The 19,383-nt window shown below is 43.4% G+C and overlaps 4 non-coding genes across 4 annotated transcripts; all 4 read left to right on the forward strand.

Moving 5' to 3' along the window:
• The first annotated feature begins 6,112 nt into the window (after window positions 1-6,112).
• trnag-gcc (transfer RNA glycine (anticodon GCC)) lies at window positions 6,113-6,183 on the forward strand. Its single transcript has one exon. It is a non-coding gene; the product is annotated as a tRNA-Gly (tRNA).
• A 794-nt stretch (window positions 6,184-6,977) lies between these two features.
• On the forward strand, window positions 6,978-7,048 carry trnag-gcc (transfer RNA glycine (anticodon GCC)). The gene has a single exon. It is a non-coding gene; the product is annotated as a tRNA-Gly (tRNA).
• Window positions 7,049-10,412: 3,364 nt separating this feature from the next.
• Window positions 10,413-10,483, forward strand: trnag-gcc (transfer RNA glycine (anticodon GCC)). The gene has a single exon. It is a non-coding gene; the product is annotated as a tRNA-Gly (tRNA).
• A 1,235-nt stretch (window positions 10,484-11,718) lies between these two features.
• On the forward strand, window positions 11,719-11,789 carry trnag-gcc (transfer RNA glycine (anticodon GCC)). Its single transcript has one exon. It is a non-coding gene; the product is annotated as a tRNA-Gly (tRNA).
• The last annotated feature ends 7,594 nt before the right edge of the window (window positions 11,790-19,383 follow it).

Here is a 19,383-nt window from a genome sequence, read left to right on the forward strand (position 1 = left end):
TGCAAGGCCGCTATGTCTTGGTGATTCAGATACTTCGACTACAAAATGTAGTTTGGAGATTGTTTTGCAGAAGCCTCCCTCTGCCCTCCACTGCATCTCTCCCTCACAGCCCACACTGAGCCACTGGTCTGTTGCCTCCAGCGCTGTTACAATGGGGACAAGCACAAGCTTGAGGAACAACGTCTCATCTAGTACTGCATCTATGTTCTACTCAAGTTTCAAAGATCTGCAGTTTCTTGAGTCCCCATCAGAGGTGCATTTTCTGGGAATTAAAGTCCTTAAGGGCCTGTCCCACTTGGGTGTCATTTGCGCATCACCCAAATGGCGAGCGAAGGTTTTGTACATCACAAAATCCTGGATCGTCGCGCGCAACCGCGCGTCACTGCCTACATCACCACGCACCAGACGCGCATCACGTGCGCGGCATGACACGCACGTCGTGCTTCGCGACCCGTAAATGATGTCGCGTAAATTATGCGCAAATGACGCCCAAGTGGGACAGGCCCTTTACTATTGTATGCAAGTATGGAATAAGGAGCCAGTGAATAGTTGCTCTCCTGTTGCATTGGTGGTTCTCCTGTTGCATTGATGGTAGAATTCTCGCCTGCCACGTGGGAGGCCCGGGTTTGATTCCCGGCCAATGCAAAACATTACTTTGCATTCCTGCCTGTATTCATCCCATGTTCTTTCTTGCATTTAACCCTCTTCATCCACACCCTCACCCCATCTGTTGCCTGGTTTCTCTGTGTTTTCCTCTTGTCACATTATGACAGCTCTTCAACTTCACAGCTTTCTTTCACCTCACATCAGCATTTAGGAAGAGTCAAGAGCCAAGTCAAGTCTAGAGAGTTTTATTGTCATGTGCCCCAGATAGGACAATGAATTTCTTACTTGCTGCAGCACAACAGAATATGTAAACATAATACAAAACGGAAGATAAAAGTTCAGTGTGTCTATAGACCATAGATACACAATAAATAAACAGATATAGTGCAATAATAATAATAATAGACTGTTATTGTCAGAGCTTATTTGATGTTGTGTTTAATAGCCTGATGGCTGTGGGGAAGAAGTTGTTCCTGAAGCTGGATGTACCAGGTTTCAGGCTCCTGTACCTTCTTCCCCTTTCGAGACAGCGACTGCGATAGATCCCTTCAGTGGTGGGGAGGTCAAAGCCGGTGATGGACTGGGCAGTGGTCACAACTTTCTGCATTCTTTTCCGCTCCTGGGCGCTCAAGTTGCCGAACCAAGCCACGATGCAACTGGTCAACATGCTCTCTAAGGTGCATCTGTAGAAGTTCGAGTCCTCCTTGACATAGCGACTCTCTGTAATCTTTTTTTATTTTTTTATTTATATTTTTATTATTATTGGAGATAAGTACATAGTCTATTACATCATTACTGTCTTACATTTTTAAAATGATAACATTGACAGTTATTATTACATTGTCTCCAATATTTTTTACATTTTTCTTCGTTTTTTTTTTTATAACTAGATAGAACTAAAAGGATAGGTGAAATAGAGGGAAAGAAGAGGGAAAAAGAGGGGGAAAATAAAAGGAAAAAAAAAAAAGGGAAGGGAAAAAAAAATAAAAAAAAAAAAAAAAAAAAAAAAGGAGAGAGGTGTGAAAAAGGTAATTAAGGAAGAATGGAAAAGTTTGTTTAAGTTTAAAGACATCATTCGAGATATGTTCGTATATTTCAAAGTGTAGTATTTCATCCAATCTTTAGTCCGGGTGCTAGTCAGGTTCCTGTGCTGAACTATTCTGACCCTTTAAGTACTCAATAAAAGGAGACCATGTTCCAACGAATAATTCCTGTTTGTCCAACAGGGCAAGTCTAATTCTTTCCACGTTTAAGGTCTCCGTCATTTCTATAATCCACATTCTGATTGTGGGGGCCGTAGGGCCTTTCCAAAATTTTAGGATTAATTTTTTTCCTGTTATTAAACTGTAATCGATAAAGTTTCTTTGTGTTATTCTAAGTGTTTGATTTAATTCTAATATTCCGAGTATTATTAATTTTGAGTTTGGTTCCAGTTGTGTTTTGGTTACTTTGGATATTATACTAAAAATATTTACCCAAAAATTTTTAATTTTTGTACAGCTTGTAAACATGTGCGATAACGTAGCTTCTGAATGTTGACATTTATCACATATAGGTGAGATATGTTGAAAAATTTTATGTAATTTTGTTTTGGCGTAATGTAACCTATGTATTACTTTAAATTGTATTAGAGAGTGTCTGGCGTTTAATGAACACTGATGTATGTGTTGTAAACTTTCTTCCCAAGTGTCTTTCGTTATTACCTGATTTAATTCTTTTTCCCATGCTTGTCTATGTAAGTCCGTCATAGGGATGTCACTGTCTAATAAGATATTATATATAAAAGATATTAATTTTTCTGTATTAGGATGCTTATTCCAACATTCGTCAAGAATCTCTGGGTTTCTATTTCGAAAGTTTTTAGAATTTGATTTAACATAATTTCTAAGTTGAAGATATCTGAAATAATCATTCCCTCGAAGTCCATAAACCTGTTGCAACTCCTGAAATGTCAAAAAAGAGCCTTCCTTGTAAAGGTGTCCCATATTTTTAATTCCATTATTCTTCCATTGTGTAAAACCCCCGTCTAAACATGAAGCTTAAACAATGAATTATTCACGATTGGAAGAGAAAGAGATAAGTTATCTAATTTTAATGTATTTTTTAATTGTTTCCAAATTTTTATAGCACTAAATATTATAGGGTTTTCCCTGTAAATTTTCTTGTTTAATTTGGACGTAGCAAATAATATCGAACCAATGTCATAAGGCATACAATCTTCCTTTTCCATTTTTAACCAGTCTGGTTGCTGGTCTATTTTTCCCAACCAGAAGTTCATATTTTTAATATTAACTGCCCAGAAATAAAACAAAAAGTTAGGTAAAACCAAGCCTCCATTATTTTTTGATTTACACAAGTGTCTTTTGCTTATCCTATGATTCTTATAATCCCAGATAAAATCATTAACAATAGAGTCCAATTTTTTAAAGAAGTTTTTTGCCAGGTATATCGGAATCGTCTGAAAAAGGTATAATATTTGTGGTAAAAAAATCATTTTTATGGCATTAATTTTGCCAACCATTGAGATAGGTAATGTTTTCCAGTATTGGATATTCTTATGTAATTTATTCAATAATGGAGGGAAATTCGCTTTAAATAATGATGTATATATCTTAGTTACGTAGATACCTAGATATTTAAATTTTTCATTTACTACTTTAAATGGGAATTGTTGTATTATCTGTTTGTTATGTTCCCTTATTGGCATAATTTCACTTTTATTCCAATTTATTTTGTATCCTGAAAGTGCACCAAATTGGTTTATTAGTTTTAATAGGTTTGGGATACTAATTTCTGGTTTAGTGATGTAAATTAATACGTCATCTGCATATAAAGAAATTTTATTCACTGTGTCTTTAGTGTTATACCCATATATTTCCGGATGCCCCCTAATTCTTTCTGCAAGTGGCTCAATTGCAAGTGCAAATAGTAATGGAGATAACGGGCATCCTTGTCTACAACCTCTAGATAGACTGAATTTAGATGAAAGTCTTTGGTTGGTAAGTATTCTAGCCGTAGGATTTGTGTATAGTAGTTTTATCCATGTGCAAAATTTCTCCCCTAGCTGCATCTTTTCCATCACCGAAAATAAATAAGGCCATTCGACCTGATCAAATGCTTTTTCAGCGTCAAGTGAGATTATTGCTAAATCTTCATTAATAATTCTCTTGGTATATATAATATTAAATAATCTTCTTAGATTATAATATGAATACCGTTTCTGAATAAAACCTGTTTGGTCAGGGTGTATTAATTTTATTTATCACTGTACTTAATCTACGTGCTAGTATTTTAGTTAGTATTTTCTGGTCTGTGTTCAGAAGTGCAATTGCTCTGTATGATCCCGGATCTTCCGGATCTTTGTCGGCTTTAGGAATAAGCGTTATTATAGACTCATTTAAGGTGTCTGGGAGTTTCTGTTGAGTGTAAATGTAATCATATAGTCTTTGCAAGCGTGGGCTCAGCAGATCATGAAATTTTTTGTAAAATTCTGAACCTAAACCGTCTGGCCCTATTGCCTTACCATTTTTTAGAGAGCCAATAGACTCCTCAATATCCTTTATCGTAATTTCCCTTTCTAATAATTCTCTATCATTTACATCTAAACCTTTTAAATTACATTTTATTAAAAAATCTGCTATTCCTTCTGGTTGTGCTACCGTTTTAGTTGAATAAAGGTCATGATAGTATTGTAGAAATCTATCATTTATATCTTTGGGCATTTTTAATAATTCTCCTGTCTCTGTTCTAATTTTATGAATTATTTTTTCCCCTTCCATTTTTCGCAACTGGCGTGCTAATAGTTTTTGTGGCTTGTCTCCAAATTCAAACTGTAATTGTTTAGTTTTTTGGTAAAGTTTTATTACTTGTTCTGAGTACATTTTATTTAATTTATATTTCAGTACAGCAATTTTATTATGTTTTAACGTAGATGGCGTTCTCGCGTTTTCTATATCTAGTAACTTAATTTCACTTTCCAGTGCTTGTTGTTTAATCCTGTTATCTTTATTATAAAATGCTTGTGCAGAGATTAATGTACCTCGCGCATACGCTTTAAACGTCTCCCACATAAGGGAAGCAGGTGTGTCAGGGTTGTCATTTACCTCAAAAAATATTTGGATTTGTTTAGTAATATATTCCTGGCATGATCTTTCGTTCAAGATTTGTGGGTTAAGTCTCCAATATGTTTGTTTCTCGGACATTCCATTTAATTTAATCATAAATGTTACTGGTGCGTGATCTGAAATTATGATGTTGTGATATTTTGAATTATAAATAAATGGAATAAACGTAGAGTCAACTAAAAAGTAATCTATTCTTGAGTATGATTTGTGTACTGGTGAATAAAATGAATATTCCCGTCCGGTTGGGTTTTCTATTCTCCAGATATCCTTAATATTAGTGGTATTAATAAATGAATTTAAAAATACACTTGAATTGGATTTTGTTTTTTTTTGCCTTGATGATCTATCTAAGTATGGGTCTAATGTACAATTGAAGTCTCCTCCAATTATTAATTTGTATTGTGCAAATTCAGGAATTTTATTAAATGTTTTGTTGAAAAAAGTAGGGTTATCGAAGTTAGGCCCATAAACATTTAGGAGGATCACTTTTTCTCCGTTTAACTCTCCAACCACTATTATATATCTGCCATCCATATCCACTATTATTGAAGAGGACTCTCTGTAATCTTCTCAAGAAGTAGGGGCACTAATGTGCTTTCTTTATAATTGCATCAGTGTGCTTGGACCAGGAAAGATATTCAGAAATGTGCACGCCCAGGAATTTGAAGTTTTTGATCCTTTGCACGATTCTTTGCACTGTTGATATAAACGGGATTTTGGGTCCCTATCCTACCCCTTCCAAAGTCCACAATCACAAGCCACCAACACGTGAAAAATGTGAAGTTAGTCACCTTGCTGCAAAAAATGGATTTTATTGCTGGAGTGGTAAATAAATGCAGTTGGTCTTCAGAGGTCAAGCTGTCTTCGTGCACTGGCCTCAAGCTAATATATATGTTAGTCAGTTGGATGGGAGGCAAAAGGTGCGTTGGCGTTTGTTACGAGAGGATTTCAGTTCAGGAGTAGGGACCGAGTCATAGGGTTGGCGGGTTGACTTGACATATCGAGTCACACAGCACAGAGACACGTCCTGCAGTCCAACATCTTCATGCCGACCATCAAGAACCTATCTTTACTAATTCCATTTACTGTCACGTGGCCGTGGCCTTCAATATATGGGGGATTCAAGTGTTTATTCAAGTTTCTCTTAAATGTTTGCCTCCAGTACTTTCTCAGGCGGTGTGGCCAGATTGCAACCACCATCTGAGTGACAAAAACCTATGCCCTCTGATCAAAAAACGTAGCCCTGAAATGCCTACTGTCCTTTCTAGGTGCTGCCTGGCTTGCTAGTTATTTCCAGCAGTTTGCTGTCTATAAAGTAATAGCCTTAGTTGTGAATGTTGAATATTGAATACGGAGGCAGTGAGTAAATTCTTTCATCTGTTGCATTGGTGGTTCAGTGGTAGAATTCTCGCCTGCCACGCGGGAGGCCCGGGTTCGATTCCCGGCCAATGCAAAATGTTCTTTTTAACAAAGACCAGCAGTGAAAAGACAGAAGGTAGTGAGATAAGGAGAGAAGAGGTATGAAACACAAAGCCAGAGAATGGTACTTACCTGGAAGGAGACAGGGTGAAGGGTTAAAGGAGAAATGGATGCGCATCCAGGTGGTGCACAGTGGGGGAAATGGCAACATGGGACCACAAAGTGGGGAAGGGTGTCAAAGGTTATGGGGAGTAGGCAGGGGAATGGGAATGGGATGAAAAATAGAACAGCCATGATTGAATGGCAGAGTAGACTCGATGGGCTGAATGGCCTAATTCTGCTCCTATGACATTGTCTTATGATCTTATGGGGATGTTTGTATGTTAGTTACCTAAAGCAAGAGGTCAATATTCATACCATTAGGTTGCAAGCTATTCTAAGGGAATGTGATGTGCGGTTCCTCTAGTTTGCGTGTAGCCTCATTCTGGTAATGAAGGAGGCCCAGGATAGAAAGGTCAGTGTTGGAATGGGAAGGGGAGTTAATATAGTTAGCAACCGGGAGATCCAGTAGGCCTTGGTGAATGTGATGTGATCAGTGAAATGGTCGCCATAGCCACACTTGATCTTGCTGATGTAAAGGAGACCACATTTGGAGCACCAAATGCAGTCGATGAGGTGGGAGGAGGTGCAAATGTCTAATGTCCAGTTCCCTTTACAGATGCTGCCTGGCTTGCTATGTTTTCCTAGCAGTTTGTTTCTGTAAATAAATAACCTTCCTTGTGAATGCAGTTATTGAATAAGGAGGTAATGAGCAGTTTCCATCCTGTTGCATTGGTGGTTCAGTGGTAGAATTCTCGCCTGCCACGCGGGAGGCCCGGGTTCGATTCCCGGCCAATGCAAAACATTCTTTTTCATTCCTGCCTGTGGTCATCCCATGTCCTTTCTTGCTTTTAAACCTCTTCACCCCCTCCCTCACCCCATCTGTTTAACGTTTACATCTTGCAACTTTAAATCAGCTGCTCAACATCAGTTTTCTATCATCTCATTTCAGCATTCAGGAAACAGCGCTGGCTCATGAGTGTTTGTTCAGATTCCCCTTGAATGTTGAGCGAGACTCTGCCTCCAGTAATTTCGCAGGCGGTTTGTCCACATTGCAACCACCCTCTGCGTGAAAAAACCCTCCTCAGCTCCTCTCTAAATATTTTACTCTTCACCTTTAACCTATGTCCTCTGGTCTTGAATACCCAGATCATGGTGAACGTTTCTTATTGCTTACCCTGTCTACAGTTCAAGGGATAGGGGTGTAGTGTAATTGAAGAAGATGAACTGACTGTGAACTACAAGTCAGCAGTAGCTGTACTAGTTGGTTCCGTCATAAAGCACAAAAGCAGTCCAGATACTGGGTCCTGACCTGAAATGTCTACTTTAGACACAAGAAACTGCAGATGCTGGTTTACAAAAAATGGCACAAAGTGCAGGAGTAACTCAGTAGGTCAGGCAGCATCTCAGGAGAACATGGATAGGTGACGTTTCAGGTTTGGGCCCTTCTTCAGATGGGGGGTGGGGGAGAGAGAAAAAGCTGGAACAGAGGTGTGGGCGGGAAAAAGCCTGGCAAGTGATAGGTGGATACAGGTGAGGGGGGTTTGTTTGGCAATGGTTGGAGGCCAGAGATGAAAAGCCAAAAGGAACTGAGATAAGGAGACAAGGAGAGTATAGGAGTGAAACGTGAAGCCAGAGAAAGGAATATAGGGGGAAAGGGACAAGGTGAAGGGAAAAAGGAGAAATGGAGGCGCAACCAGGTGGGACACAGGGCAGAAAAGGAGAAAAGGTATCTGACGTATGATGAAATAATAGTTATAATCACTGGAATTTTGAAGGATGAAAGGGCATCTTATAGAAACATAAACTTATTAAGGGATTCGTCAGGCTAGATGCAGGAAAAATGTTGTCGATGTGGGGGGAGTCCAGAACAGGGAGGTCACAGTTTAAGAATAAGGGGTAAGTCATTTAAGACTGAGATGAGGAAAAACTATTTCTCCTAGAGAGTTGTGAATCTGTGGAATTCTATGCCACAGTAGGCAGTGGATGACAATTCACTGGATGTTTTCAAGAGAGTTAGATATTGCTCTTAGTACTAACGGAATCAATGGATATAGGGAGAAAGCAGGAACGGGGTACTGATTTTGGATGATCAGCCATGATCATATTGAATGACGGTGCTGGTTTGTAGGGCCAAATTGCCTACTCCTGCACCTAATTTCTATGTTTCTATGTTTAAGAAGGTTGTTTATAGGTTAGTTACCTAAAATGTATTCATATTATTGGGTTGTAAGATATCCAAGAAGACTATGAGGTGCTATACCTCCATTTTGTATGTCGCCTCAATCTGGCAATGGAGGAGGCTCAGGACAGAAATGTCAGTGTGGGAATAGGAGGGAGAGTTAAAATGGCTAACAACCGGGAGATCCACCAGGATCGAGTGGTGAAATGGTTGCCTGGCCTACGCTTGGTCTCGCCGTGAAAGGAGGCCATAATATGATCACCAAATGCAGTAGATGGAGTGAGAGGAGGTGCAAATGCCTAATGTCCAGTTTCCTTCGCAGATGCTGCCTGACTTATTAAGTCTTTCCAGCATCTTATACGCTTCTATACTAACCAGGGCTGGTCCAGAGACATCATTGTACAGTGTCTAACTTCTGTTCTCCTCTAAATTGCAAACCCTTTTATTCTCTGAGGGAATTGACCTCTTTTATTCTTGGTGGAGTTTACATCCTCCCCAAGCCTACGAACGTGAGGCGCAAACGCAACTCGCTGACCAGGTAATGAGAGTAGAGAGCGACTTCCTGGAGTCCATGGTCATTGTTTTGGGGGATTTTAACAAGGCTAACCTCAGCTGAGAGCTTCCAAAATACAGACATCACGTTACCTGCTCCACCAGAGGGAAGAGAACACTCGATCATTGTTAAAGTACAATCAAGAACGCATATCGCTCTGTTCCCCGTGTAACTCTGGAACTCTCTGATCATTGTCTAGTTCACCTTATTCCGACCTACAGGCAGAAACTAAAAGCTGCTAAGCCTGTGGTCAGAACAACGAAAAGGTGGACAAGCGAGGGCATTGAGAGCCTACAATCCTGCTTTGACTGCACGGATGTGTTCAGGGAATGTGTTCAGGGAAGCAACCACATGCCTCGATGAATATACAGACACTGTGACATCATATTCAGCTTTTGTGAGGACAGTTGCATTCCCACTAGGATCAGGTTCAACAACGGCAAGCCCTGGTTTACAGCAGAACTCAGACGGCTCCACCAGTGTAAAGATGAGGCCTACAGGAGCGGGGATGCAGGCCTCAAGCACTGTGCTGAACAACTGGCACCAGTCTACACAGACATTTTCAACCAGTCCCTGCAAACCTGTACTGTCCCTGCCTGTTTCAAAGCCTCCACTATTGTTCCCGTAACCAAAAGCCACGAATTACTGTTCTTAATGACGACAGGCCTGTCGCACTGTAATCATGAAGACCATTGAAAGACTTGTGCTGGTCCACCTGAAAAATATCACAAACCCCCTGCTGGACCCCCTGCAGTTTGCAAACCGGGCCAGTAGATCAGTGGATGACGCAGTCAACCTGGGCCTGCATTTCATCCTCCGGCACCTAGACCGCCACTGGACCTATGCAAGGATTTTGTTTGTGGATTTTAGCTCTGCATTCAACACCATTGTGCCAGAGCTATTACACTCCAAACTCTCCCAGTTGACTGTGCCTAAACCCCTCTGTCAGTGGATCACCAACTTCCTGACAGACAGGAAGCAGCATGTGAGGCTGGGAAAGTGGGGACCTGACAGGGTTGTGTCGTCTGCAAACTTGAGAAGCTTGACAGAGGAGTATGTGGAGGTGCAGTCGTTGATGTAGAGAGAGTAGAGGAGAGGGGAGAGTACGCAGCCTTGCGGTGCTCCTATGCTGAGTGTCAGCGGGACCGCGATGTGCTTTCCCAGCCTACACAGCCAAAAGTGTGTAGCCTCCTAGTGCTCTGGCGTTTTTTTTCATTCTTCACATAAATAATAATGTTTTATTTTTAATTGTCTACTGTATATTGTGTTGTTACTTGCAAGCAAAGCACCAAGGTAAATCCCTTGTATCTATACATACTAGACTAATAAAATGTATTTATATATTTATTCATTCATTCATTAAAAAAAATGGCCTTACATGTGAATGTGTATATTGAACAAGGAGACAGTGAATGGATTCTATCCTGTTGCATTGGTGGTTCAGTGGTAGAATTCTCGCCTGCCACGCGGGAGGCCCGGGTTCGATTCCTGGCCAATGCAAAACATTATTTTTCATTTCTGCCTGTAATCATCCCATGTCCTTTCTTGCATTTTACACTCTTCATCCCCACCCTCACCCCATCTGTTTTACGTTTTCTTCTTGCAGATTTAAAACAGCAGCTAAACCTCACATTTTTCTTTCATCTCACTTCATCAGAAACAAATCGCTGCCACCAGCCTCTGCATTCAGCACATCATACGATACGATACAATAGAACTTTATTTATCCCGGGTGGGAAGTCGATCTGCCAACAGTCGTAAAATACAAGATACATGAAACATGAAATTAAAGTGACGCGTGGGATGTGCAAAGATTTGGGGAGGGGGAAGGGGGGGAAATAAGGTCAGTCTACCCCACGACAGAAGGGGGAGTTGTTGTACAGTTTGATTGTCACAGGGAAGAAGGGTCTCTTGTTGCATTCTATACTGCACCTTGGTGGAACCAGTCTGTTGCAGAAGGTACTCCTCAAGTTGACCAGTGCGTCATGGAGGGGTGAGCTGTATTGTCCTAGATGCTCCACAGTTTGAGGAGCATCCTCCCCTCCAAGGTCACCTCCCATGAATCCCACTGCACCCCCCAGACGGAGCCAGCCTTCCTGTTGAGCTTGTCAACCCTATGGGCGTCTGCAGCCTTCGCCCTGCTGCCCCAGCGCTCGACAGCGAAGATGGTACTGGCTACCAGCGATTGGTAGAACATCTGCAGCATCTTGTTGCAGACGCTGAAGGAAGGAGCGGAGCCTTCTCAGATAGTACAGCCGGCTCTGTCCCTTCTTGTACAGGGTCTCAGCATTCCGGGACCAGGAAGAGAATTCTACCATTGAACCGTGGCGGGCGCAAATTCTACCACCCGAAAACCACCAATGCAACAGGATAGAAACTGCTCACTGCCTCCTTATTCAATATTTGCATTCATGAGTAAAGCTTTCTTTTTTGCTGCAAACCCCTCACTGAATATGACTGAAACTGCAAATGTTAGAGGTCAGTGAGTTGGCGTTCGTTATGAGAGGGTTTTAGTCACAGAGTCGGCGGGATATCGAGTCACACAGCACAGGGACACGTCCTGCAACCCAACATCTTCATGCCGATCATCAAGAACCCACCTTTGCTAATTCCATTTACTATCACGTGGCCGTAGCCATCAATGTCTGGGGGATTCAAGTTCAGGTTTCTCTTAACTGTTGAGATCGTGTATACAAATGTTGAATAAGGAGGCAATGAGTAGTTTCTATCCTGTTGCATTGGTGGTTCAGTGGTAGAATTCTCGCCTGCCACGCGGGAGGCTCGGGTTCGATTCCCGGCCAATGCAAGGCAGTCTTTTTAATTCCTGTCTCTCTTCATCTCATGTCATTTCTTGCATTGAACCCTCGTCATCACCACCCTCACCCCATCCGTTTTAGATTTTCCTCTCATAACTTTACAACAGCTGTTCAACCTCAGAGATTTCTTTCATCTCACTTCAGCATTTAGGAAGCTGTGTGGCTCATGAAAAATGTTGTTAGTCTCCTTGCTGCACAAGGGCAGAGTGTTTTATGACAGACGAGTTATTGAGAAGAGAGTTAGTTTTGTACACTGGTCTCAGAATGCCAACATGCAGTGGTAGCAAGTGAAAAGGGATGCTAAAGTTGTGTTGGCCTTTGTTGCAGAGCTCAAGAGGAAGAATCATTCAAAGTGTTGGAGTAACTCAGCAGGTCAGGCAGCATCTGTTGAAAACATGGAGAGGCGATGTTTCGGGTGGGAACTCTTCTGCAGAATCTGAAGAAGAGTCCCGATTCGAAACGTCACCTATCCATGTTTCCCACAGGTGCTGACTGAACTGTTGACTTACTCCAGCACTTGTGTCTTTTTTTTTGCCAACTAGCATCTGCAGTTCCTTGTGTCTACAGAAACAGGACAGCTCTTTGCGAGCGGCAGTGAGTGAGCGGCCTAGTGAGGAAAGTGCCCTGTGAGAAAAGTGTGAGTCTTTGGCTCGAGAGTCTTCGGAGAGGAGGCTGAGGAGAGGAGACCACGCAATACGCTTGAGAGGCTAAGGATTCTGGGAGAGGCAAAGAGGTTTGCCACGCACTGCAAGGGAGCAGTGGACCAGACAGGAAGAGCGGACGGAATTACCACTAGACAGCCAAACCAGTAGGTAATTTACGGCTGGGGTGAGTACTTTCCCATTTATAGGAGGTAGGATTATATAAATAAGGGGTGTATCAATACAGTAGGGGATTCTTAAATAGGACCAGTTAATTACTTATATAAGATGGGCGGTCAGGAGATGTGCCAATACTGCGAGATGTGGGAATTTGTCGACACCATTGATGTAGAAGATCCCTACAGCTGCAGTAAGTGTTTGAGGCTAGAGGAACTCCAGCTCCGCATTGATGAGCTGGAGACCCAACTTCATACGCTGCGGTACATCAGGGAGGGGGAGTATTACCTGGATGTTTTGTGCCAGGGGATGGTCACACCGACCAGTTTAACTAATTCAGTAGGCAGTGAGCAAGGAAAGGAAGGTGTGGCCATAAGCGAGGCAGGTAGGGGGAACCAGGAGGAGATGCGGCAGGAACCACAGCCCTTGTCCCTGACGAGCATGACCGAGGCTCTTACTCAATGTAAGGACGGGATCAGGGGCTGTGGGAGGGATGAGCAACCTGGCTGCAGCACCGTGGATCAGGAGGCCATTCAAGAGGGGGGAGTTAGAAGAAATGCCGTAGTGATAGGGGATAGTATTATTCGGGGGGTAGATAAGGTTCTCTGCGGCCAGCAGAACATGTCCCGAAGGCTGTGTTGCCTACCCGGTGCTAGGGTTAAGGATATCTCTGCGATGCTGGAGAGAAATTTGCAGAGGGAGGGGGAGGATCCAGTGGTCGTGGTCCATGTGGGGACCAATGACATAGGAAGGACGAGGAAGGAGGATCTGCTGAAGGAGTTTGAGCAGTTAGGGAATAAATTAAAAAGCAGAACCTCGAGGGTACTGATCTCCGGATTGCTACCTGAGCCACGGGCCAAATCGGCGAGGGTACGTAAAATTAAAAAGCTAAATGCGTGGCTCAAAGACTGGTGTGGGAATAATGGGTTTGGTTTCTTGGGCCACTGGCACCAGTACTGGGACAGGGGGGATCTGTTCTGTAAGGACGGACTTCACCTGAACGGTGCTGGGACTGGGGTCCTGGCAAATCATATAACTAGGGCAGTAGAGAGGTCTTTAAACTAAGTAGCGGGGGGGAGGTATCAAGGGGGGTAATAACGGCAGGGGTAGAGGAAATAGAGCAGGGTATCAGTGGGGAAGCGGAAAGTCAAAATGTGACAGGAGACAGAATGTGTGAAGATAAAGCTTTAGATGTAAAAGGGGCAAAAACGGAAAGGAAGGGTAGTAAAAATCATCTGAAAGTGCTTTATCTAAATGCACGGAGTATTCGTAATAAGATAAATGAATTAACGGTGCAATTAAGTATATATAGTTATGATATCGTGGCCATTACGGAGACATGGCTGCAAGGGGATCAGGACTGGGAGTTAAATATAGAGGGGTACTCGACAATTAGGAAAGATAGACAGGAAAGAAAGGGAGGAGGGGTGGCCCTTTTAATAAGGGAGGGAATAACGGCAATAGAGAGGAAGGATATTGCGTTGAAGGATCAGGATAGTGAAACAGCTTGGGTACAGATAGAGAATAATAAGGGGAAAAAAAACACTAGTGGGTGTAATTTATAGACCTCCAAATAGCTGTGATGCTGTTAGTCAGAACATAAATCTGCAAATAGTTGACGCATGTAAAAAGGGAACTGCTGTAATCATGGGGGACTTCAATTTTCATATTAATTGGGCAAACCAAACTGGGCAGGGTAGACTAGAGGAAGCGTTTATAGAATGTATTAGAGACGGGTTCCTAGAACAGTATGTCACAGAACCGACAAGGGGGGAGGCAATCTTGGATCTGGTCCTGTGTAATGAAGCAGGATTAATTAAAAATGTCATAGTTAGGGACTCGTTGGGAACAAGTGACCACAATATGGTCGAATTCCATATTCAAATAGAAGGGGAGCAGGTTGAAACTCAGGCTAGGGTGCTTAGTCTAAATAAGGGGGATTATGAAGGTATGAGGACTGAGCTGATCAAAGTTGACTGGGATAGCAGACTCAAGAATAAGACGGTACATGAGCAGTGGTGTACGTTTAAGGGTATACTGTATAACCTTCAAGAAAAATTTATTCCTATGAAGAAAAAAAGGGGTAAGGGTAAGAACAGTCAGCCATGGCTCAGTAAAACTATAAAGGATAGTATTCGGCTGAAGGCAAGGGCATATAAGGTAGCCAGAGATAGTGGGAGGGTAGAGGATTGGGAAGCATTTAAAGGTCAGCAAAAAGTAACTAAGAGATTAATTAAGACGGGGAAAATAGACTATGAAAGGAATTTAGCGAACAACATAAAAACTAATAGTAAGAGTTTTTATAGCTATATAAAAAGAAAAAGGGTGGCTAAGGTGAACGTTGGTCCATTGGAGGGGGAGGCTGGAGAGTTGTTGGTGGGGAACATGGAAATGGCAAAGGCATTAAACGAGTATTTTGTATCAGTCTTCACCATAGAAGACACAAAAAATATTCCAACGCTGGATAAACAGGGGGCGGTAGGAATGGAGGAGCTAAATACTATTAAGATCACCAAGGAGGTGGTATTAGGGAAATTAATGAGACTGAAGGAGGATAAATCCCCTGGGCCTGATGGATTACATCCAAGGGTCTTGAGGGAGATAGCGGTGGGGATTGTGGATGCATTGGTGATAATTTTCCAAAACTCCCTGGAGGCAGGAACGGTCCCAGTGGATTGGAAAATGGCCAATGTAACACCTATATTTAAAAAAGGAAGTAAACAGAAGGCGGGTAACTATAGACCGGTTAGTCTAACATCGGTGGTGGGTAAAATGTTAGAGACAATTATTAAAGAAACACTAACGGGACACTTGGATAAACATGACTTCATCGGACAGAACCAGCATGGTTTTGTGAAGGGGAAGTCCTGTTTAACGAATCTGCTCGAATTCTTTGAGGAAGTAACAACCCGGGTGGATAAAGGGGAACCGGTGGATGTGGTATACTTGGACTTCCAAAAGGCTTTTGACAAGGTGCCACATAAGAGACTATTGCTAAAAATAAAAAATTATGGGATTGGGGGTAATATATTAGCATGGGTAGAGGATTGGCTAACAAATAGGAAGCAGAGAGTGGGGATAAATGGTTCATACTCGGGATGGCAACCGGTAACTAGCGGGGTTCCGCAAGGGTCGGTGCTGGGACCCCAGTTGTTCACAATTTATATAAATGATTTGGAGGAGGGAACCAAGTGTAATATATCAAAATTTGCGGACGATACAAAAATGGGAGGAAAAGTAGGGGATGAGGAGGATAGGAAGAGTCTGCAAAAGGATATAGATAAGCTAGGTGAGTGGGCAACAACTTGGCAGATGAAATTTAATACTAATAAATGTGAAGTCATTCACTTTGGGAAAAAAAAATGATAGGGCAAGTTATTTTCTAAATGAGGAGGAGCTGCGTTGTAATGCAACGCAAAGGGATCTAGGGGTATTAGTACATGAATCACTGAAAGTTAGTATGCAGGTGCAGCAAGCAATCAGGAAGGCCAATGGAGTTTTGGCCTTTATTGCTAGGGGGATTGAGTATAAAAACACGGAGGTCTTGCTGCAGCTGTACACAGTATTAGTGAGACCACATTTGGAATACTGTGTACAGTTCTGGGGTCCATACTTAAGAAAGGATGTACTAGCCCTGGAGGCAGTACAGCGAAGGTTTACAAGATTAATTCCTGCAATGAGGGGATTGACATATGAGGAAAGGTTAAGTAGGCTGGAACTCTACTCTTTGGAGTTTAGAAGAATGAGAGGCGATCTCATTGAAACATATAAGATCGTGAGGGGCCTTGATTGGGTGGATGCCCCGAGGATGTTCCCAATGATCGGGGAAACTAGAACTAGGGGACATAGTTGCAGAATAAGGGGGGGCTCTTTTAAAACTGAGATGAGGAAGAACTTCTTCACCCAGAGGGTGGTTAATTTATGGAATTCACTGCCCCAGGGAGCAGTGGAAGCAGAAACTTTAAATATATTTAAGACTAAAATAGATGGTTTTTTAGCTGCCAAGGGGATAAGGGGCTACGGGGAGAGGGCAGGGATATGGACCTAGGTATGGTTAGTATAGTAAGACCTGAGTGATCTCCTGGACAAGTGTCGATCGCCTAGATTGGGGTCGGAGAGGAATTTCCCGGATTTTTTTCCCGAATTGGACCTGGGTTTTTATCCGGTTTTTTGCCTCCCCCAGGAGATCACGAGGTTCTTGGGGTGGAGAGGGGTGATAGCGGTATAAAGGGGAGGGCAGTGTCTTGTGTTCTGTGTCTTGTGTCTACTGTTTGTGGGTAAGTGTGTCTGTTTAGTGTTCAGCCATGAGCGAGTGGCGGTGCGGGCTCGATGGACCTGATGGTCTGCTCTCGCACCTACTTTCTATGTTTCTATGTTTCTAAAGAATAATTCCCCTGGCTGGGGAGTCCATGGTAGAATGGTCACAATGTAGAAGAAAACCATTCAGCCCATCGTGTTCATGGCAGCTATAGGTGGCAGGGCTACTCTTTACACATCTGTCCTTAGTGTGTAATCTCACAAAACTTTCTCCATTATAGGCATCGCACAGTGCACCACATCACCTGCCTCCATCACACCCACAGGCAGCTCATTCCACATCCGCAGAATGAAAATCATTCTGGGCTCCAAGCCCAACCCGCCATTCAGTCGCCATGTGTAGCCGAACAACCAGTTCCTGCTTTGTCTCCATATCCCTTGATCTCTTTAACCATTTGAACTTGATCTAATACCTTGTATATGTGTAATGATTCCGTCTCATCTGCTCTTTCTGTTAGGGAATTAATGCTGTTGCATTTAAGGTGCATGTATAGCTCCAGCAAATATCAATGTCATTGTTCACATTCATATCTAGTCCATATGACAAATAAGCCCTCAGGAACTTGAATGAATGATAAGGATGGACAGGTTTGGGAACTATGGATAACTAGAGATATTGCTAGTTTAGTCAAAAAGAACAAGGAAGCACATGCAAGCTTTAGGATCTGAAATTGGACAAGGCCCTCGAGGAATATTAAAGAAACGGGAAAGACATTAAGCATGGAATTAGGAAGACTAAAAGGGGCCATGAAATGTCTTGGCAAGTAGGATTGAAGAGAATCCCAGGGTATTTCAAACATAGTGACTTCGTGAAGAAGCCCGCTCAGGGCGCAGGTGCGGCATTACGCCAGCAAGTGCAACAGCGGCGGCAGCTGGAGTCAGGCTCTCCAGCTGCACTTTAAAAGCGCACTTTCAGGTAAGTGAAGGGTGCGTTGGGAACGGAGCGAGTAGGAGTTGGTTTTGTTTTTGGAAAACATGTCCCAACGTAAGAAACTCGCGACTAGAGCTGCCCGAGCTTTAACTCCGCCAGAGGAGTCTATTCCAGCGGGGCAGCAGCCAGCGGCACTACCGCTGGAACAGCGGTTTGAGATTCCTCAGACCGAGCCGGGCCCAGTCACGCCAGAGCCTACACGGCGGGCTGGGAAAGCCACCCGTAAAACTAACCGGCCGGTCGATTCCGATTCGTCGGAGGAGGACGTGTCCACCCCGAAGCGGGGGAGAGACAGCCGCTTAAGCTGCATCATGCAGCTGCTGGAGGGGATAGTCTACCGGGAGCAGCAGCGCTCTCGGTCAGAGAGGACAGGCGCCCCCTCCATGGTGCTGAGTCCGGCACCCGCCTTTGCGACCTCGGACCAGGACTGGGAGGTCAGCATCGGTGACCAGGAGCAGGCTGGTCTGAATATGGGGCAGGCGGAAGGTACCGAGAAAGAGCAGGGTGTGCAGGAAGAGCTGCTAGGGGTAGTAACCCGATTCGTTGCTACCCCACGGGTTGGAGCACCACTGCAGCCAAGAATGGCTGCAAGTATAAATCATCTATCCAACAAGCCACTGCAGGAAAAGGTGCTCGCCCAAGTGCTGGACGAGCACATCGCCCCGGATAACTGTGAAGCCCTGAAGGTCAAGAGCCTCAACCCTCAGATATGGGGTAACGTGGGTGGACCTATTCGCACACAGGAGGTCAAACTCCAGCGCGTACTGCGCCTCCTGACGGCGGCGATAACAGCATACGCACGGGGAGTCGAGACCACAGAAATGACAGCTCATCAACAGGATGTCTTGGCACTCATGTGCACGACGCAATACGAGCTGAACAATCTCAGGAGAGATAACATTAGGCCGGCACTGAATCCTAAATTTGCAGGATTGTGCAAAGCTCCCACTGTAGAGACCGACTCATTTCTTTTTGGGAAAGACTTAAATAAGCAACTGAAAGAAATGGAGGAGGCTTCAAAAACCTTTAGCCTCATGAGGGCAACACCTCCAGCACCTATACCGAAGCTCTTCATAACACCAAGGCGGCAGCACACCGCTGCATCCACCAGTCGGCATCATCCATATGCGACTGGTCAAAGCTTGGGGCCGCACTATTCCCAGAAACCTTTTTTAGGTCAGGGCCTGCAGCGGACCCCCTGGAAAATGCGCCTCCCCCCAACATCGCCAGCTCGTCGACAGAAAACATCCAAAAAGAGAAAACCTCAACCCCGCCAATAACCATGGAGGTAGGTGGATCTGGTTCCTACCCGCATATTGTGAATAAGGGTGAATTACTAACAGGGGGAAGGTTACACTTATTTAAAAAAGCATGGGGGAGGATCACAGATGATAAATATATACTTAATAGTATTCAAGGTTATAAAATAGAGTTTATTTCGAATATACCGCCAGTTCAACACATGCCTAAGAGGACATTTGTACTCTCCAACAAACAACAACTGGAGGGACAAGCTGA

Source organism: Leucoraja erinacea, chromosome 1 (assembly GCF_028641065.1).
Source record: "Leucoraja erinacea ecotype New England chromosome 1, Leri_hhj_1, whole genome shotgun sequence".
NCBI classification, from domain to species: Eukaryota; Metazoa; Chordata; class Chondrichthyes; order Rajiformes; family Rajidae; genus Leucoraja; species Leucoraja erinaceus.